The sequence below is a fragment of the Chiloscyllium plagiosum genome, unplaced genomic scaffold (assembly GCF_037043375.1).
Source record: "Chiloscyllium plagiosum isolate Xiang-an unplaced genomic scaffold, Cpla_swu_hap1 HiC_scaffold_12, whole genome shotgun sequence".
NCBI lineage: Eukaryota > Metazoa > Chordata > Chondrichthyes > Orectolobiformes > Hemiscylliidae > Chiloscyllium > Chiloscyllium plagiosum.
The window spans coordinates 86660030-86682319 of record NW_028270150.1 but is presented as its reverse complement, the minus strand read 5'-3'; the positions used below and the strand labels follow the sequence as shown (position 1 = coordinate 86682319).

At 48.5% G+C, this 22290-nt stretch overlaps 1 protein-coding gene across 6 annotated transcripts in view; it reads left to right on the top strand.

Moving 5' to 3' along the window:
- Window positions 1-12869: 12869 nt before the first annotated feature.
- Window positions 12870-22290, top strand: part of trim13 (tripartite motif containing 13) — a 32296-nt gene continuing 22875 nt past the window's right edge. For 2 of the 6 annotated variants that reach the window (XM_043700428.2, XM_043700427.2), the window contains exon 1: window positions 12992-13455. The gene's annotated coding sequence lies outside the window, so the exon portion shown is untranslated. Of the gene's footprint in view, window positions 13456-22290 lie in introns of all 6 variants that reach the window. The other 4 variants (XR_015758931.1, XR_015758932.1, XM_043700425.2 and 1 more) reach the window with 4 other exon arrangements.

Sequence of the window (22290 nt, the reverse complement as noted above, 5' to 3'; positions counted from 1 at the left end):
CTCTTGGCTTTGTCGCTGGCATCCAGAGAACGTTGGTCGATTTCTTCTGGGACAAAAAGATGCACTGGGTCGCCGCGCAGGTTCTGAGTCTCCCTATTGAGGAGGGCGGTCAGTCGCTGGTGTGCGCCCGCACCCAGGTCGCGACGTTCCGCCTTCAGACCTTGCGGCGATACCTTTACGTCGAGCCTCCTCCTAGATGGTGCGCCCTGGCGACGTATTTTTTCCGCCAGGTGCGTAACCTCAACTACGACACGCAGCTCCTGTTCGTCGACCGTGACGGTTTGCAGGTCGCCCTCAAGACGCTGCCTGTCTTTTACCAGGACCTGATCACTGTCTGGAACATGGTCGAATCGCGTCGCGCCTACCCTCCGGCTGGAGTAGCGGCTGTCGTCAGGGAGCCGTTGCTCAGGAATCCGCACCTCCGTACTCGCGGGTTCGAGTGGCTGTCGGAGGAGAGGGCCGCGGCGGCGAGGGTGACCAGGGTCGGGGACGTGCTGGGTGCCGGGGGCCTGGGCTGGACGCTGCCGCAGGACATAGCAGGCAGGGCGGCGGTAGACGTCCAGTACGTGGCCACCGCCATCCGACGCCTCAAAACGGCGGTGCTCGGACCCGACGTAGTACACCAGTTGGAGGACGCTCAGGTGTGCGGTGGGATCCCGTCCGAGCTCACCCCAGCCCGGACGGAATTTCACATTGGCCCCAAGGTCCCGTACTTCCCGCGGGAGCCTGTGCCCCACAACCTGAGCCGCCTCCGAAATTTTAACTTTGTTTCGTTTAGGGAGGTGAACAGGAGAGCCCTGTACAGACTGCTGCTGCACACCGTCCACCTCTTCTCCCTCATCCACCGTCCGGACACGCCTTGGCGTGCCCATTTGCCACCGGGCGGTGGGGATCCCCAGTGGAGGGCTCTCTACGCGGGAGTCCTCCCCCTTTCTCTCGGGGATCTGGGGTGGAGGGTGCTGCACGCAGCAGTCCCCTGCAACCGCAGATTGCGGTGGTTCACGGACTCCCAGCCCAACTGCTTGTTCTGTGGCGCTGTGGAGTCCGTGGACCACGTGTATATTGGGTGTGGGCGTTTGCACTCCCTTTTTGATTTTCTGAAAAACCTTCTCCTCTGTTTTTGGCTGCACTTCAGTCCCACGCTCCTGATCTTTGGGCACCCGGTACGGAGGAAGGAGGGCAGGTCTGAAGACCTCCTCGTGGGTCTGCTCCTGGGCCTGGCCAAACTGGCCATCAACAGGTCCAGGCAGCGGGCCGTGGAGGGGGTCGTTAGGGCCGACTGCCTGCCCCTCTTCCGCGGTTACGTTAGAGCCCGGGTGTCCTTGGAGAAGGAGCACGCGGCGTCGACCAACACCCTGGAGTTGTTCAGGGAGAGGTGGGCGCCGCAGGGAGTGGAGTGCATCATTTCTCCCTCCAATTCTATTTTGATTTAGTCCCTACCCTCCCCTTCACTGTTTTGATCACACAGCACTGTCCTTTGATGTGAAGGGCAGTGTTTGTCACTGGCCACCCGGGTGTTTTCCTGTCTTCCTGGTGGTGGAAACTGAATAAAGATTCGTGCACTTTGTGTCTTTCACAGTGTCTTACACCTGCACACACACACCATGGGTGCTGGGGATAAAATAAACACTAAAAAAAAAATAAATTCCCCCCTGCTTCTGTGGGGAAGAGGCGCCGGCCCGTGGAGGGGAGAGATACTCCAGCAGGGTGCCGGTGCCGGTGCCGGTGGCACTGGCGCTGCCCCTCTCCGGTGGACGAGCCAACGGTGCCTCTCAACTGTCCCGCACCGTGGGACCTACCCAAACCTCCAGGGGCTACAGCAGGGCCTCCTGCTGCCTCAACTCCACCGGCCCCTGGGGAGGACTTTAATAACGACACGGGCCGTGGTGTGGGCGACAACAGGGAACCCTTTGCTGGGTCGTCGAGCGGTGGAGGGGAGGAAGGTGTTATCCTCGCTCCTCCCTCCCAGACTATTTTTTCCTGGGGCCTTGGCCCTCGGGGAGGACCTTTTCCCCGAGGAGCTGGGCGCCCCGGTGTCGGGAGAGGAGCAGGGCCCCAAGCCTCTGCCGCCCGACGACCCGAACTCGGGGAGTTCCGGGAGGGGGTGCGCTGAGGAAGGTACTGCCGGTGACCCTGGGGGTGGGGTCGCCGGGGGTTTGAGGCCAGTTAGTGGCGGCGGAACAGCCCCCATCCTCTCGGCGGAGGAGGGGTTGATGACCGAGGACGACCTCCCGGAGGAGGGTTCGGGATCGGTGGCGAACACCGGGGACGACGAGGACTCTGTCTGCAGTGATATTTTCGAGTCCTGGGTGCCCCCCACCGATCTCCCCCATCACCCTCGGAACTCCGGGAATTTGTCGAGGAAACTCTGAGTTGCCGGGATAGAGCCCAACTGGCGCTCGAGCTCATTCGAGAGAGTTTACTGGTCGGCCCACACTGCTCGCCAGGCGCCTGGGCTCGACGTGAATGAGCGAAAGCGAGTCAGGAACTTCCCGGGGGCACTCCTGGTGAGGGTGAGGGACTTCTGTGCCCCTCCCTTGTCCTCCCAGTAAATGTGTATATAAAGGTTTTTAACTGTAGTGGTGGTGGTTGCACAACGCTTCCGACATGGAGACAACTATAGCCAGCCTCAACATCAATGGCAGCAGGGAGTCACGGTGCAGATTCCAGACCCCCTCGGTCCTTCCTGCAAGAAACCCACACTACCCCGGTAGACGAAGCCACCTGGCTCCTGGAGTGGGGAGGACGGGGTCTACATGAGTCACCTCACCCGTAGATCTGGCGGGGTGGCTATCTTGTTGGCCCCGCATTTTCAGCCAGAGATCTTGGGGGTCAGGGAGCCCGTGTCAGGCTGTTTGCTTCACCTGATGGTTCGGCTGGGGGGACGCAGTGCTTCACTTGGTGAACGTCTACGCTCCCCTGGCCGGGCCGAGGCAAGCGAGCTTCTTCGGAGAAGTGTCCGCTCATCTCGCCTCCATCGAGAACCAGTGCGTCATCCTTGGGGGAGATTTTAACTGTGTCCTCGAGGGCAGTGACCACAGCAGTGCCCGCACCGTTTGGGCGTCAGGGAGGAGGTTGGGAGACTTGGTCAAGTCCTTCGATCTGGTGGACGTCTGGCGGAATCGCCATCCCGACTCCATCCCCTTCACCTTCGTGAGGCCTGGGGTCGGAGTGTCCAGAATCAACCGCCTCTATGTTTCGCGGGCGTACGCCTCCTGTTTTCCGACGGCCTTCACGTGGCAGGTGTCGTGTATGGACCATCACCTGGTGTAGGCGGAACTTCTTCCGTTCGGCGCCAGGCTCTGCTGCAAGTACTGGCACTTGAACAACCTGCTGCTGGAGGACGAGCGTTTCCTGGTCTTGTTTCGTTGTTTCTGGGCCGGCTGGAGAAGGAAGCAGGGAAGCTTCCCCTCCCTGAGGCTATGGTGGGACGTGGGCAAGGCTCACGTCCGCGTCTTCTGTCAGGAGTACGCGAGGGAATCGACGAAGAGGCGGAAATCCAGGATCGGGGAGTTGGAGAGGGTGATGCTCGACCTGGACTCACGCCTTGGTCAGCCCGACACGGACCCGGCCCTGCGTGGGGTGTACGAAGAGAAGAAGGCCGCGCTCCGGGACCTGCAGCTCGTCGGGGCTTGGGGTGCATATGTGAGATCGAGGATCCAGCTCCTCCAGGACCTGGACCGCGGCTCCCCCTTCTTCTACTCGCTGGGAAAAAAGGCGTGGCTCCCGTCAGCAGCTCCTTGTAATGCTGGCCGACGACGGGGCCCTCTACTCAGATCCGGAGGGTATCAGGGCCCACGTCCGGAACTATTACTCGGCTCTGTTCTCTCCGGATCCGTCCAGCGAGGATGCTCGCAGAGTTCTGTGGGAGGACCTGCCATAGCTTGGCCCGGAGGACGCCGGAAGGTTCGATGCTCCCGTCACTTTAGAGGAGCTGACCGGCGCACTTGACCGGCTCTTGAAGGGCAAGTCCCTGGGGCTGGATGGGCCGACTGTGGAGTTCTTCATGGCGTTCTGGGACGTCCTGGGGAGCGACTAAGCACAGGTCCTGGGGGAGTGTCTAAATGCCGGGGAGCTGCCCCTTTCTTGGCGCAGGGCGGTCATCGTCCTGCTGCCAAAGAAGGGGGACCTTCGTTCTTTGAAGAACTGGCGTCCGGTCTCCCTCCTCAGCACGGATTACAAAATCTTCGCCAGGGTGTTGTCTTCTCGCCTGGCCTCCGTGCTGGCCCACATGATTCACCCGGACCAGTCCTACACGGTCCCGGGCTGGAGGATACACTACAACGTCCACATGGTCCGGGACCTGATCCGTTTCTGTCGACGGGCTGGTCTGCCGATCGCCTTCCTGTCTCTCGACCAGGAGAAGGCGTTCGACAGGGTCGATCACGAGTACCTGCTCGGGACTCTGCGGGCATTCGGGTTTGGGACGCAGTTCGTCGCCCAGATCCAACTTTTGTACGCCGCCGCAGAGTGTCTGGTTAAAGTTAATGGGTCCCTGACGGCACCCCTTCACTTCGGGAGAGGAGTGCGTCAAGGCTGCCCCCTGTCCGGCCAGCTGTATTCCCTGTGTGTGGAGCCTTTCCTGTGCCTCTTGCGGAGGTGGTTGTCGGGGCTAGTTCTGTGCGACGTGGGCACGGCGGTGGTCCTCTTGGCCTACGCCGACGACATACTCCTCACTTTCACCGACCCGGCTGACCTGGGGAGGATGCGCGAGTGCCAGGCTGTGTACTTGGTAGCATCTTCCACCAGGATCAACTGGGCCAAATGTTCCGGACTACTGGTCGGTCCGTGGCTGGTGGATTCTCTGCTGGAGGAATTACGGGGGTTCAGCTGGAGTACCATCCATCTCCTCTACATGGGGGTCTACCTCCAGCCTGACTGAGGAATCCTGGCCGGCCAACTGGCAGGAGCTGGAGGCCAAAGTCTCGGCCTGCCTCGGCCGCTGGACAGGACTGCTCCGAGTGCTTTCTTACAGGAGTCGAATGCTGGTCATAAACCAGCTGGTGGCAGCCATGCTGTGGTACCGGCTGGTCACTTTGGTCCCTCGTCCTTGCTTTGTCGCTGACATCTAGAGAAAGTTGGTCAACTTCTTCTGGGACAAAAAGATGCACTGGGTCACTGCACAGGTTCTGAGTCTCCCTATAGAGGAGGGCGGTAAGTCGCTGGTGTGCGTCCGCACCCAGGTCGCGACGTTCCACCTTCAGACCTTGCAGCGTTACCTTTTACGTCGAGCCTCCACCTAGGTGGTGCGCCCTGGCGACGTATTTTTTTTCCGCCTGGTGCGTAACTTCAACTACGACATGCAGCTCCTGTTCACCGACTGTGACGGTTTGGAGGTCGCCCTCCAGATGCTGCTTGTCTTTTACCAGGACCTGATCACTGTCTGGAATATGGTCTAATCGTGCCGCGCCTACCCTCCGGCAGCGGTAGCAGCTGTCGTGAGGGAGCCGTTGCTCAGGAATCCACACCTCTGTACTTGCGGGTTCGAGTGGCTGCGGAGGGGAGGGTCGTGGTGGTGAGGGTGACCAGGGTTGGGGACGTGCTGGGTGTGGGGATCTGGGCTGGATGCTTCCGCAGGACATAGCAAGGAGGGCAGCGGTAGACATCCGGTACGTGGCCACTGCCATCCAACACCTTTCAAACGGCGGTGCTCGGACCCGACGTAGATTAGATTAGATTACTTACAGTGTGGAAACAGGCCCTTCGGCCCAACAAGTCCATACTGCCCCGCCGAAGCGCAACCCACCCATACCCCTACATTTACCCCTTACCTAACACTACGGGCAATTTAGCATGGCCAATTCACCTGACCTGCACATCTTTGGACTGTGGGAGGAAACCGGAGCACCCGAGGAAACCCACGCAGACGTAGTGCACCAGTTGGAGGACGCTCAGGTGTGCGGTGGGATCCCATCCGCGCTCACCCCAGCCCAGACGGAATTTCACATTGGCCCCAAGATCCCGTACTTCCCGCGGGAGCCTGTGCCACACAACCTGAGCCGCCTCTGGAATTTTAATTTTGTTCCCTTTCAGGGGGTAAAAAGGCGGGCCCTGTATAGACTGCTGCACACCGTCCACCTCTTCTCCCTTCCACTGTCCACACACACCTTGGCGTGCCTATTTGCCACCGGGCGGTGGGGATCCCCAGTGGAGGGCTCTCTACGCGGGAGTCCTCCCCCTTTCTCTCGGGGATCTGGGGTGGAGGGTGCTGCACGCAGCAGTCCCCTGCAACCGCAGATTGCGGTGGTTCACGGACTCCCAGCCCAACTGCTTGTTTTGTGGCACTGTGGAGTCCGTGGACCACGTATATATTGGATGTGGGCATTTGCACTCCCTATTTGATTTTCTTAAAAACCACCTCCTCTGCTTTTGGTTGCACTTCAGTCCCATGCTCCTGATCTTCGGGCACCCGGTACGCAGCAGGCAGGGCAGGTCTGAAGGCCTCCTCATGGGTCTGCTCCTGGGCCTGGCCAAACTGGCCATAAACCGGTCCAGGCAGCGGGCCGTGGAGGGGGTCGTTAAGGCCGACTGCCTGCCCCTCTTCCGTGGTTATGTTAGAGCCCGGGTGTCCTTGGAGAAGGAGCATGCGGTGTCCACCAACACCCTGGAGTTGTTCAGGGAGAGGTGGGCGCCACAGGGAGTGGAGTGCATTATTTCCCCCTCCAACTCTATTTTGATTTAATCCCTGCCCTCCCCTTCACTGTTTGATCACACAGCATTGCCTTTTGTGAAGGGCACTGCTTGTCACTGGCCACTCGGGTGGTTCCTTTCTTCCTGGTGGTGGAAACTGAATAAAAATACATACACCTTATGTCTCTCACTGTGTCTCACACCTGCACACACGCAACATGGGTGCTGGGGGAAAAAAACAGGGGTATCAAAAATCAAAAAAATTTTTTAAAATAAACAATACTTCGGGTGTCTCTGGAAATGGAGCACGCGGTGTCCACCAACACCCTGCAGTTGTTCAGGGAGAGGTGGGCGCCGCAGGGATTGGAGTGCATTATTTCCCCCTCCAACTCTATTTTGATTTAATCCCTGCCCTCCCCTTCACTATTTGACCACACAGCATTACCCTTTAATGTGAAGGGCTCTGCTTGTCACTGGCCACTCGGGTGTTTCCTTTCTTCCTGGTGGTGGAAATTTGAATAAATATTTGTGCACCTTGTGTCTTTCACTGTGTCTCACACCTGCACACACACACAACATGGGTGCTGGAGAAAAAATAAGCACTACCGCAGTTAGGTGGTAATGTGGGAGTAATTTAAAAGAGAAAAAAAAATTAAAAATAAAAACAGGAGTGTCAAAAAAAAACAAAAGTTCGGGTGTCACTGGAGAAAGAGCACGCGGTGTCCACCTACACCCTTGAGCTATTCAGGAAGAGGTGGGCACCACAGGGAATGGAGTGTTTTCCCCCTCCAACTCTATTTTGATTTAACCCCTGCCCTGCTCTTCACTGTTTTATCAAACCGCATTGCCCTTTGATGTGGAGGGCACTGGTTGTCACTGGCCACTTGGGTGTTTCTTTTCTTCCTGGTGGTGGGAATTGAATAAAGATTTGTGCACCTTGTGTCTTTCACTGTGTCTCACACCTGCACACACACACAACATGGGTGCTGGGAAAAAAAAGCACTACCGCAGTTAGGCGGGAGTGTGGGGGATTAAAAAAAATAAACAAAAGTTCGGGTGTCACTGGAGAACGAGCATGCGTGTCCACCAACACCCTTGAGCTGTTCAGGGAGAGGTGGGCACCACAGGGAGTGGAGTGTGTTATTTCCCACTCCAACTCTGTTCTGATTTAATCCCTGCCCTCTCCTTCACTGTTGATCACGCATCATTGCCCTTTGATGTGAAGGGCACTGCTTGTCACTTGCCATTTGGGTTTTTTTTTCTTCCTGGTGATGGAAATTGAATAAAAATTTGTACACCTTGTGTCTTTCACTGTGTCTCATAAAAATAGGGAATAAAGATAAACAGGAGTATCAAAGGAAAAAAAAAGAATAAAAACAGAAAGAAGGAAAAAAAAGAAAAAAACAGGGGTTCTGTTCACTCTAAAAATTTTTTTTAAAATAAACAAAAGTGCCAGAGATTCTGGCACTCTGGGTGCTAACTCTGATAAGGCGGTGCCAGAGTCAAGGATGTTGCATGTGTGAATAAAGGGTGACTTGGTGACAGGATATTGGCCTCCATGAAATTATTTCAGCCATGTTATGAGTATTCAACAATTTAAAAGAAAACAAGAGAAAGCAGTCATTAATTGGCCAGCAACTTTAAATTTATGAGAAATTACAATTGCTATATGATTCATTTTAATCAATTTTGCTTATATAAAGGACAGGTTAGCAGCTCAACATCACAACTTTTTTCAAGACCTGAATGTTCCAATGAGTGATTACCAAGAAACTTATTCATCTTTCTCTTTTCCTGTTTAAAGGTTTGCCTATTTTTAATGTAGGAGGAGAAAGTGAGGTCTGCAGATGCTGGAGATCAGAGATGGAAATGTGTTGCTGGAAAAGCGCAGCAGGTCAGGCAGCATCTAGGGAACAGGAGAATCGACGTTTCGGGCATTAGCCCTTCTTCAGGAATGAGGAAAGTTGGTCCAGCAGGCTAAGATAAAAGATAGGGAGGAGGGACTTGGGGGAGGGGCGTCGGAAATGTGATAGGTGGAAAGAGGTCAAGGTGAGGGTGATAGGTCAGACTGGGGTGGGGGCGGAGAGGTCGGGAAGAAGATTGCAGGTTAGGAAGGCGGTGCTGAATTTGATGGATTTGACTGAGACAGGCTGGGGGGAGGGGAAATGAGGAAACTGGTGAAATCCGAGTTCATCCCTTGTGGTTGGAGGGTTCCTAGCCGGAAGATGAGGTGTTCTTCCTCCAACCGTCGTTTCGCTGTGGTCTGACGATGGAGGAGTCCAAAGACCTGCATATCCTTGGTGGAGTGGGAGGGGGAATTGAAATGTTGAGCTACAGGGTGGTTGGGTTGGTTGGTCCGGGTGTCCCAGAGGGGTTCCCTGAAACGCTCCGCAAGTAGGCGGCCCGTCTCCCCAATATAGAGGAGGCCACATCGGGTGCAAAGGATGCAATAGATGATATGTGTGGAGGTACAGGTGAATCTGTGGCGGATATGGAAGTTTCCTTTGGGGCCTTGGAGGGAGGTGAGGGGGGAGGTGTGGGCGCAAGTCTTGCACCTCCTGCGGTTGCAGGGGAAGGTGCCGGGAGTGGAGGTTGGGTTGGTGGGGGGGTGTGGATCTGACGAGGGAGTCACGGAGGGAGTGGTCTTTACGGAATGCTGATAGGGGAGGGGAGGGAAATATATCTTTGGTGGTGGGGTCCGTTTGGAGGTGGCGGAAATGGCGGCGGGTGATGCGCTGTACATGGAGGTTAGTGGGGTGGTAGGTGAGGACCAGTGGGGTTCTGTCCTGGTGGCGGTTGGAGGGGCGGGGTTCAAGGGCGGAGGATTGGGAAGTGGAAGAGATGCGGTGGAGGGCATCGTCGACCACGTCGGGGGGGAAATTGCGGTCCTTGAAGAAGGAGGCCATCTGGGATGTGCGTTTTTGGAACTGGTCCTCCTGGGAGCAGATGCGGCGGAGTCGAAGGAATTGGGAGAATGGGATGGCGTTTTTACAGGGGGCAGGATGGGAGGAGGTGTAGTCCAGGTAGCTGTGGGAGTCGTTGGTTTGTAGTAGATGTCCGTGTTGATTCGGTCGCCTGAGATAGAAATAGAAAGGTCGAGGAAGGGGAGGGAGGAATCTGAGACTGTCCAGGTGAATTTGAGGTCGGGGTGGAAGGTGTTGGTGAAGTGGATGAACGGTTCAACCTCCTTGTGGGAGCACGAGGCGGCGCCGATACAGTCATCGATGTAGCGGAGGAAAAGGTGGGGGGTGGGGCCAGTGTAGTTGCGGAAGATGGATTGTTCCACGTATCCTACGAAGAGGCAGGCATAGCTGGGGCCCATGCGGGTGCCCATGGCTACTCCTTTCGTTTGGAGGAAGTGGGAGGATTGGAAAGAGAAGTTGTTCAGGGTGAGGACCAGTTCAGTCAGTCGTAGGAGGGTGTCTGTGGAAGGGTACTGGTCGGTACGGCGGGAAAGAAAGAAGCGGAGGGCTTTGAGTCCTTCGTGATGGGGGATGGAGGTGTACAGGGACTGGATGTCCATGGTGAAAATAAGGCGTTGGGGACCGTGGAAGTGAAAATCATGGAGCAGGTGGAGGGCATGGGTGGTGTCCCGAACGTATTTTTAATGTAATAGATCAACACAGTAGCCTAGTTGGTAACACCTTATCCTATTTGTATATAAATCTTTAATAGTTCAGGATTTTCTAAATATAACAGAATAAAAATAATGGCAATACGCAGTTTTTTTGAAATTCCATAGGGCTCTCTCAGTCTCTTGCCAGAATCTCCAGGGAGGTGGCATGAACTGTGGTGTTTAGCTTTCTCCATTGGAAACAAGGTGAGAAATCAACGGAATTTCAGAACTAGTATCTTTCTATAAGGAACGCAGTTCTATAAAAATTATTCACCACTGCACAGAATGAAATGTTCACTCGATGGCTTCAAAGCTTCTAAGTTTGATTTTGAAATCAGAATATGCTGAAATACTCAGAGCTTCAGAAAAATCTATGGAGAGAGAAACAGTCAACGACTCATATTGATGGCGTCTCATCAGAATTGCAAGATGTTAGAAATGAATAGTTTTCAACAAGTGCAGAAAAGGAGTAGGGGAACATGATAAAGAACAAAACATAGGCTATGTGATAGGGTGAGGTATTTAAATGGCAAAAGGATGATGGTGCACAACAAAGTAAAGAAACAAATGATAGGTTGAGAGGAAATGTAAAAGGTTACAGCAGAATAGCAAAACAGGAGCAGAGGATGACAAATAAGCAACTCCTGAAAGGTTCTAATTTTAAAATATCCTTCCCAGAAATGGATTTCTGCATTAGAGGAAATGGTTTCTCTGGGCAGAATCTTATAGGCGCCTGAGCAATATAGGCTATAGAGGGATCTGTAGCAAAATTGCATGGGAAGCCCAGCGAAGACTTTCTCGAAGTCAGGAGCAACTTGTTGCATTGTTTGTCTATTTACAAAATAGTGAAGTAAGTTTCTCGCTCAGCAACAGCAGGTTGTCAATTAAGGGGGATTATTACTTGTTAAACACATTATTAACACCACAACTCACCTCACTAATGGTCACCTTCCTATCTGGCCAAACATGCCAAGCAGGCTGGACATCAAGAATTCTCAACACATATGTCAGAGCAGACACCTGGTGACTTCAACTTGCCTTTAGACCAGCGCCATTTGGCTCCTTGAGCTTGCTCTGCCATTCAATAGGATCATGGCTCATGTCCATTTCCCCCATAATCCTTGATTCCCCTACTCATCAAGAATATATCTGTCAACCTTAAATACACACAAGATCTGTGTCCCCACAGTTTTTGTGGCAAGGAGTTCCAAAGAGTCGAAACTCTCTGAGAGAAAAGATTCCTCATCTCAGTCTTATATTGGTACCCTTTTATTCTAAGGCGATGCCCTCTGATCTTCGACTTTCCCACGAGGGGAAACATCATCAGCATTTACTCTGTCAAGCCACTTAAGAATCCTATATGTTTCAATGAGATCATCTCTCATCCTTCTAAACTGCAGCGAGTAGAGTCACCATCTGTTTGACTCTTGCTCATAAGGCAATCAATCAATATCAGGGATCATTCTGGTGAACTTTCTTTGAGCTTTCTCTAATGAAATGATATCTTTCCTTAAATAAGGGGAGCCCTGATGGGGAGGTGTCGGTGTTGGACTGGGCTGGACAAAGTCAGAAGTCACATGACACCAGATTATAGACCCAACAGGTTTATTTGAAACCACAAACGTTTGGAGAACTGTTCCTTTGTTAAATGAAGCACATTCACTTCCTTCCTCAAGATCATTAACATACAATGTAAATAGTTGCAGTCCCAGCACTGATCACTCTGAAGCCCCCCCCCACCCCCGTCACTTGCTTTTCCATCTATTTTTGTCTTGTCTGCAAATTTGGTTAAAGTACACTGATTTCCTTCTTCAAGGTCTCATATATATACTGTAAACAGTTGCAGTCCCAGGACTGATCTCTATGGAATATCAGTGCTCATGAGTTGCCAAACTGAAAATGACTCCCTCATCTACACTCGCTGTTTCTTGCTCATTATCCAATTCTCTATCCATTCCAACCTACTGCCTCCAAAACCAAACGCTCTTATCTGATGATTTAACCTTTTGTGAGGTATCTTATCAAATGTCTTCTGGAAGTTTAAATACAACACGTCTACTGATTCCTCTCTATCCACTCTGTTTGAGAACTCCTCAAAAACTCTAATAAAGTATTCAGACAATATTTCCCTTACATGTTCAAGTCGCCAGTAACACTGTCCCTGATCATTTCCGCATCCTTAACTCTTGGAGTAATGTTTGCAATTTTCAAATTCAAAGGTACAGCCTTCTGAATTGTGGGACAAAGGCTCAAATCTTCCAATCTGGGTTTGAATTTCTATTTGTCTTGCCGATCAGAAAAAATGTTGCACAGGACATTTCAGTCTATATTCCAACAGAGGATTTGGCAGAAATCTCCAAGCATTCTGTCAGCATAGAGTGCAGGAAATCTGTGAAAGCTACCTCTGATAATGGGATTAGAAGTTGTATTCCAGTAAGTAAGCAAAATTTAAGGTCCAAAGCCTCTTTGAAAGATGATAGAGAGACAGTAAATTTTAGGTGTAGGGTGAGTGGATAGGCCAGATAAGGAGATCAGAGAGGGTGCTCAAGTGAGGTAAGGTTGGGGCATGATGGGTGGGGTTGGAGTCGGGAGTGATGCATTGAGGGGAGGTTCAATTATTGGATGAAGGGCCAGGAGATGGTGAGAACGAGCGTGAATGACTGAGGGGTTAGTTGCATAGTTATCTAGGAGTTAGAACTGATTTTAATCCTGTAATATTTCCTGGGTAACTATCCAGGTCAGAATCCTCCAAAATCTCAAGAGTTTAACTCAAAGTTGGAGATCTTCTGGGATGGTTACAGATCCTGTGTAATGTCCATCAGAAATTTAAAGTTCGTTTTGTGTTGTAAATTACTCTACTATCTACTGAATATCCAGCATTTATCATGTTTGCCTTCCCTTATTATTCATTATCTCCACTGACCCTAAAAGGGCCCCCATTCCCCCTTTTTGATTTCTTTTCAAATTGTTTTATGTATTTTTTTGCAATTTGGTGCTTTTTATAATTCCTAGCTTTCTGGAAAGTGTGCCTGCATAGGAAACGAATACATTTACAGTATTATAAAATGGTGCTTCCGGTGCATTTGAACACTTTACTCTGACGCTTGCTCAGTGTAGCCTTCGTGGTGAACAACAAAGCGATACACTGCTACCTGGCAAACCTATGGAGATCTGCTGACAGTTGTTAAGACGACAGATGCTTTATTTGGGTAAGCATACATTCAACAGGAGTGCGGGAAACGTTTTTCCGCTGTTTCATTTGCAATATGTTATCCTTTTTCAAAACCAATCGCTAAATATGGGCGTGTATATGCGATGGCCTTCTGTGTGTAAGTGGAACGTGCCCGACTCCTGTCGGAGCTTGCAGGCAAACCAGGAAGTTGGTGTCGAGAAAATGAAACTCCATTGTATCATGGCGACGCGATGTTTCCAGTTGGGGAGGTATCAGTGGTTAGACGCTGCAAATGCCCAGCAAGCAAAGGAACAACTGACAGTCTCAGAACAGAAAATGGGTTATGATTAGGACACTTTTTAAATAAATAAATACCCGTAGTCCAAATATATGAACCGTGGCAGTTCAAAGGGAGACGAACTGTTAGCTCGGTGTCTGCATTTCAGGGGCTGGTTCAGCTTGGGTGTAACGGCTGGGAAAATGTTGTTAAGGCCAACGGTATTCGCTTGGAGACAAACGTGCATTTGTTGGTTAGCGGAATCAAGCCTGATTGTAAAACATCTGATGCTTATCATTCCCGATGATCTAGTAACTGAAAAATAAATTTGCTACAGCAGTTTGCTTTGCAAGTGACTGTTTAATTCCACATTGTTGGCACAAAAAACTGAGCAGATAGTATTTGCTAACCTACGAAACGGATCTAGGTTTTCACCTATATCTCCAGATATAAACATTACTTTGAATTCAGACAGATATTGTGACTCATTTTGTAATGTTAGAGGTGGATAAATCATATTTATAGTAAGTTGGAACCAAACACTCATTTTGATATCAAACAGTGATTTAGCCATTGGCAAAATTGGATGTGGGGGTGTGTGATAATATTAATGTATCCCTTTTACTACTTGTATTTTGGTTATTTAGGTCAGGGTATGTATTCTATACTATGCCCTTAAAGCTGCCCCAGCATTTCATTTTTAACACTGGCTGAAAAATCTTACCTCATAAAAATTGTATTATTCTATCTTATTGGGACTGGGAGATCAGCTCAGGACATGGTCTTTAAATACCGTGTGATAATCATCTGTATCCTATGTAACCTGCAGTGTGCTGATTTGGATGTTTGGCAAGTCGTTCAGCTGTCAACCATAGTCTACCATGTCCCTCTCCACTGATCCACAAGCGTACCTCTGACAGAAACAGGCATTAGTCATGTGTGTAAATGGAAATCAAATTGAGGATTTCCTGGAATGTTACAAGGTCATAGACCAGTTCGTTTAGATGCTTTATAACTTTATGGACTCTATTAAGTTCAACAATTTCATACTGTTATCTCTGCCCCATTTTGTTTTCTGTATATGTTTGCTTTTCGCCACAGTGCCTCTGATGCAAGCACATCATGGTTTGTTTTTCTTGCCCAGTCTCCATTATCTGGAAGCAGAACTCTCAGCAGACCTCTTCTGATTTCCACCCAAAGATCAACCTTTTGTCCTTCCACTCAGTCCTTGCTCAAAACCTAGTGCAGCCCTAACTTTTTCAGTTCTGATACTGCAGCTGGTTAAACCACAGATCTTAAGTGTTAACTCAGTTTCTCTCTCAAAAACAGATATTTCATTGTTTTTTCCAGCAAATTTTTTTGTTTTTATTTTGGATTTCCAGTATCCACAGAAATCTGTTTTCATTAAGGATTTTTTTTTCTAAATTGTCCCTGAGTTAATCATCTTCACAAATAGGGAATAAAGCAGTTCAAGAAGTTTGAAAGTGTCTGGGCATACATAGTAATTGTTTGTTGACCACCCTTACTGTCGCAAAGAATTTCAAGTAAATGCCTGTTATGGGCCAGACGTCCTCAAAACTATTTCAAAAAGGTAGCCTAGACCCTAACTTTTTTTCTTATTTTTAAAAGCAGATGTGAAGTGGGTGTTCCAGGTGTGATGCAGCTGGTTAAACCACTCATCTTTAAGCAAAGCAGAATTTATTTAAACATTACAGTTGAAACATGAACAAAAGAAGACAGAATTTAGAATAACTTAACTATTTGAAAACTCAACCAACTCAATATCACAACTTAACTAAGGAGCTGTTCAATTCCCTTACTATCCCATAAACACATCCCTTGACAAAAGGTAAAGTCAAACACAGGCAGGAGAGATTTCAGAGAGAAAAGTCAGACAGGGATCATCTGCTGAAGTATGGAACCTTTCCTCATTGCAGCAACTTCTGACTACCTGTTTTAAAAACTAAACCAAACTGGAAAAAAACCTGAACTGAGAGAACTGGCCATTCACCTGCCATTGTTAAAGTAGACAATTCAGCATATCTGCTTTTATGACCTCTCTTGAAAAATACCAAGGACAAAATAGCCTTGTTAAAGGGGCAGCAGTGTCACATATCCTGATGTACATGTTCTGAGCTGTTTACAATGCCAGATATGAATGTGCTGAGTGCAGTATCTTGTTCTTCATTCCTTTCAATTCTTACTTTCTTCTCCCTCCTATTTCAAAAAGGAGCAACTTACATTGGACTCACAATGCATCTGTTGTGTAGCTCTGTAGCTCATTGTATGATAATTTCTAAAATAAAGACCCAGTTATTCAATTTGGAAGATTGATGGACCGTGGGACCCTAACAAATGAGCTTGATCATATTCTTGAATAACATGCACCAGTGATCGTTTCCGTTGAGAGTAGAAGCAGATATGGGACTAGATTGGGTTGGGATATCTGGTCAGCATGCACAAGTTGGACTGAAGGGTCTGTTTCCATTCTGTACATCTCTATGACTTGCTGATTTTGCTCTCCTTAATCCCAAACATCAAAACTCTGTTTTGTTTTGTAATGCCTAGCTACTTTCTTGGTTGACATTAACTGACACAGCATTGACCATCTCACCTAGAAGATTTTCTGTCTGACTAGGATCACACTAAAAGATGTATTAATCTACTGAGTCACTTGACAAAATGCAAAACCTACAGTAGATATGATTTCCATTGTCACATTTACTAACTGAGGTTTGCTATGTGTCACAAATTAGTTGGTTACAGACAAATTTTGAATTACAATTTCGTGGAAGGGTGATGGGTAGGGGAATGGGAATATCTAGAAAATTAATCTTCAACTCACTTGCTGGGAAAGCCAGGTTTATTCAAGAGATCCCTGCAGCCCTGAAGTGCTTCTCTTTTGTGAGTGGTAAACTATACAACCAGGAATAGACTCAGCTCTTGTTTGAAGGAATTGAGCAGATTCACCATACAAAATGGCAAGAGTTCCAAAGATTAACTGTTCCTGGGAAGGAAACCACCTCCTGAGATCTAACATTTCAGTGGAACCAATCTATTCTTCAATCAGCTTGTGTGCCTCAATCAGATCATCTTAGGTCTACATAGACTGAGCTAGGACTTTACAGCTTATCTGGATAACTGTATTGGGTAATAGTCTAAGAAGTTTTCTCTTCATCCTTAGTATGATATACCATCACGTGAGAGACCACAACTGGACATGACATTCTTGACCAAGATTTTGTACAAGGATAAATAATATCTGAATGCACCTGAACACAATATTTCCTTCAGAACATTGCTTATGTATTCATTATACCAAGGATTAAAGGGGACAAGTTAGCGAATTTTGAGAAGATTTTGTAGTTCAGGTTGAGGCTCTGGATGTAGGTTTGCTCGCTGAGCTGGAAGGTTCATTTTCACAGGTTACATAATTTAGGCTGCACAGCTTGAATTTCCTTGACTACTGAAGACTGAGAAGTGATCTGATCAAGATATAAAAGGATTCAATGAGGTACATCAATAAAAACTGACAGTTTTAAAAGGGAATATAAATGAAAGCCATGTATTTCTAGATTGAAATCAGGAAATACCACTTTTGTAAAAAGCATGGAAATCTGGGACGCTCTTTCCGTTCAAAGGCCATCAATACAAATGAATTGCTGTTTTTGAGATTGATAGGTTTGTATTGAGTAACGATATCAAGACTTTGGAGTTGATATATTCATAGCTATGATTTAATTGTATGCTCGGATGTTTGTTTTCTTTGACAATTTGCATTTGTATAGCACCTTAAAAATGTAAAACATCCCAAGGCACTTCACAAGAATGTTATCAGACAAAACCAAAAACAAGATCTTGGCCTACTCTTGTCCCTGTGTCACATTTTGTGAAGAGCTTTAAGTTGTTACAATCATTGCTTTTGAAGTGCAGTCTAGGCAGATATGGCAGCCAGTTTTTCTGCTGAGATCAACAAGTGAGGAGAATCAGTTATGTTAGACTATATTTATTTCTGTTTTGGTTTGGGGAGGAATGTTGACTGGGATCCAGGAGAACTTCTTGTTCTTTGAGTGGTGCTATGGGATATTTTGACAGGCATCTGAATTGAAAAGTCAGTGCGTTTGGTAATGGCGTGATGCTGTTTATCTACACATTGATTCCAAGTTTAAAGGGAATGAGCTGAGAGGAAAGATGAGAGAAATTCCAGCCAATGTGGGGGGAAAAAACATAAAACAGAATAGCTGTAAAGTATCAATATTAAATGCAGCATACACAGTCATTCCAGAGTATTGCTTAAAAGGAAAATGGGATAGAAGTGACAATACCTTTTTTTTAAGGAAGTAAAATTATCTGGTCATCATCATGGAACCATGGAATGGGGAGGCAATTGCCTAGTGCTATTATTGCTCAACTATTAATCCAGAAGCTCAGCTAATGTTCTGGGGACCTGGGTTGAAATCCTGCCAAGGCAAATGGTGAAATTTTAATTTAAAAAAAAATCTGGATCTAAGAAACTACTGATGACCATGACACTAGTGTTGATTGTTGGAAACAATCTGGCTCACTAGGGAAAGAAATACACTATCCTTTCCTGGTCTGGCCTACATGTGTCTCCAGACCCATAGCAATGTGATTGACTCTCAACTGCCCTCTGAAATGGTCTAGCAAGCCACTTAATTATACCAATCGCAATGATGTCTCAACAAAGAGATGAAACCAGACAGGCCACCTGGCATAACTGAAGCACTGGAAAAGGCAATGACAAAAACAGACCTGTAGAACCTGCAAAGTCCTCCTGACTAACATCTGAGGGCTAGTGCCAAAAATGGGAGAGCTGTCTCACAGACTAGTCAAGCAACAGGCAACATTGTCAGACATAATTCCACGAATATAGAACATAGAACATAGAAGAATACAGCGCAGTACAGGCCCTTGGGCCCTCGATGTTGCGCCGATCCAAGCCCACCTAAACTACACTAACCCACTATCCTCCATATACCTATCCAATGCCCTCTTAAATGCCCATAAAGAGGGAGAGTCCACCACTGTTACTGGCAGGGCATTCCATGAACTAACGACTCGCTGAGTGAAGAACCTACCCCTAACATCAGTCCTATATCTACCCCCCCTTAATTTAAAGCTATGCCCCCTTGTAATACCCGACTCCATACGCGGGAAAAGGTTCATACTGTCGACCCTATCTAACCCCCTAATCATCTTGTACACCTCAATCAAGTCACCCCTAAACCTTCTTTTCTCTAGTGAAAACAGCCCCAAGTGCCTCAGTCTTTCCTCATACGATTTTCCTTCCATACCAGGCAACATCCTGGTAAACCTCCTCTGCACCCGTTCCAATGCCTCCACATCCTTCCTATAGTATGGCGACCAAAACTGCACACAATATTCCAGATGCGGCCGTACCAGAGTCTTATACAACTGTAACATGACCTCAGGACTCCGGAACTCAATTCCTCTACCAATAAAAGCCAGTACGCCATATGCCTTCCTCACCGCACTATTTACCTGGGTGGCAACTTTCAGAGATCTGTGTACATGGACACCAAGATCCCTCTGCTCATCCACACTACCAAGTATCCGACCATTAGCCCAGTACCCCATCTTTTTGTTATTCTTCCCAAAGTGAATCACCTCGCACTTAGCTACATTGAATTCCATCTGCCACCTTTCTGCCCAGCTCTGCAGCTTCTCTATATCCTGCTGTAACCTGCCACATGCTTCCTCACTGTCAACAACTCCTCCGACTTTCGTATCATCCGCAAACTTGCTCACCCAACCTTCTAACCCCTCTTCCAGGTCATTTATAAAAATGACAAACAGCAATGGTCCCAAAACAGATCCTTGCGGAACACCGCTAGTGACGGCACTCCATGAAGAAACTTTGCCATCAACTACTACCCTCTGTCTTCTTCCATCCAGCCAATTCCTAATCCAAACCTCCAACTCACCTTAAATGCCATATCTCCGTATTTTCTGCAGTAGCCTACCATGGGGAACCTTATCAAACGCCTTACTAAAATCCATATATACCACATCTACCGCTTTCCCCTCATCAACCTCCTTCGTCACCTTTTCAAAGAATTCAATAAGGTTTGTGAGGCACGACTTGCCCTTCACAAAACCATGCTGACTATCCTTGATCACATTATTCCTATCTAGATGTGCATAAATCCTATCCCTTACAATTCTCTCTAAGACTTTGCCCACAACAGAAGTGAGACTCACTGGCCTATAGTTACTAGGGCTATCCCTACTCCCCTTTTTGAACAAGGGAACCACATTTGCTATCCTCCAGTCTTCTGGCACTACTCCTGTAGACAAAGAGGACATAAAAATCAAGGCCAATGGCTCTGCAATCTCCTCCCTTGCTTCCCAGAGAATCCTAGGATAAATGCCATCAGGCCCAGGGGACTTATCTATTTTCACCCTTTCCAGAATTTCCAACACCTCTTCTCTACATACCTCAAAGCCATCCATTCTACTTATTTGTGCCTCAGTATTCTCTTCGACAACAATGCCCTGTTCCTGAGTGAATACTGAAGAAAAGTATTCATTCAGTGTCTCCCCAATCTCCTCCGCCTCCACACGCAACTTCCCCCTACTATCCTTGACTGGACCTATTCCTACCCTAGTCATTCTTTTATTCCTAACATACCTATAGAAAGCCTTAGGGTTTTCCCTAATCCTATCTACTAAGGACCTTTCATGTCCCCTCCTTGCTGCTTTTAGCTCTCTCTTCAGGTCCTTCCTGGCTACCCTATAACTCTCAATCGCCCCAATTGAACCTTCACGTCTCATCTTGAGATAGGCCGCCCTCTTCCATTTAACTAAGAATTCCAATTCCTTATTAAACCACGGCTCCCTCGCACGACCCTTTCCTTCCTGCCTGACAGGTACATAATTATCAAGGACACTCAAGAGTTGCCCCTTGAACAAGTTCCACATATCATTTACACTCTTGCCTTGGAGTCTACTTTTCCAAGCCACACATCCTAAGTCATGCCTCACCGCATCATAATTTCCCTTACCCCAGCTATAATTCTTGCCCTGTAGTACACACTTATCCCTCTCCATCACGAGTGTAAAAATCACCGAATTATGGTCACTATCCCCAAAGTGCTCACCTACATCTAATTCTAACACCTGGCCTGGTTCATTACCCAGAACCAAATCCAGTATGGCCTCACCTCTTGTTGGCCTGTCTACATATTGTGTCAGGAAACTCTCCTGCACACATTGAACAAACACTGACCCATCTAACGAACTTGAGCTATAGCTTTCCCAATCAATATCAGGAAAGTTAAAGTCCCCCATAACAACCACCCTATTACTGTCACTCATCTCCTGAATCACCTTCCCTATCCTTTCTTCAATGATTCTAGGACTATTAGGAGGCCTGTAAAAGACTCCTAACAGGGTGACCTCACCTTTCCTATTCCTAACCTCAGCCCAAACTACCTCAGATGGCAAGTCCTCATCCATCGTCCTTTCCACCGCTGTAATACTATCTTTGACAAGCAATGCCACACCTCCCCCTCTTTTACCCCCACCTCTGACCCTACTAAAACATTTAAATCCCGGAACCTGCAACAGCCAATCCTGTCCCTGTTCTAGCCATGTCTCCGTAATAGCCACAACATCGAAGTCCCAGGTACCAACCAACGCTGCAAGTTCACCTACCTTATTTCGTATACTTCTTGCATTGAAGTATACACACTTCAAGCCACTTCCCTGTTTACAGGCACCCTCCTTGGAAATTGATGCCATGTTCCTCACCTCCCTACACTCCAGGCCCTGCACCCTGAAGCTACAATCTGGGTTCCCATGCCCCTGCCGAGTTAGTTTAAACCCCCCCCAAGAGCACTAGCAAACCTCCCCCCAAGGATACTGGTTCCCCTCAGGTTCAGGTGTAGACCATCCTGTTTATAGAGGTCCCACCGTCCCCAGAAAGAACCCCAGTTATCCAAAAACTGGAACCCCTCCCTCCTGCACCATCCCTGAAGCCACGCATTTAATTGTTCTCTCTCCCTATTCCTCGAATCTCTATCACGTGGCACGGGTAACAAACCAGAGACAACAACTCTGTTTGTTCTAACTCCAAGCTTCCAACCTAGCTCCCTGAAAGCCTGTCTAACATCCTCAGCACTCCTCCTACCTATGTCGTTGGTGCCAATGTGGACCACGACTTCGGGTTGCTCCCCCTCCCCCTCCAGGACCCGGAAAACACGATCAGAGACATCACGTACCCTTGCACCTGGGAGGCAACATACCAAACGTGAGTCTCTCTCGTTCCCACAAAACCGCCTATCTGTGCCACGAACTATCGAGTCCCCAATTACTACTGCTCTGCTCTTCTTCACCCTTCCCTTCTGAGTAACGGGGACAGGCTCCGTGCCAGAGACCTGAGCCCCGTTACTTACCCCTGGTAAGTCATCCCCCCCACAAGTATCCAAAACGGTATACTTGTTCTTGAGGGGAATGGCCGCAGGAGGTCCCTGCACTGGCTGCTTCCTCCCAGTCCCCCTCACTGTCACCCATCTATCTGCCATCTTTGGAGTTACTACTTCCCTATAACTC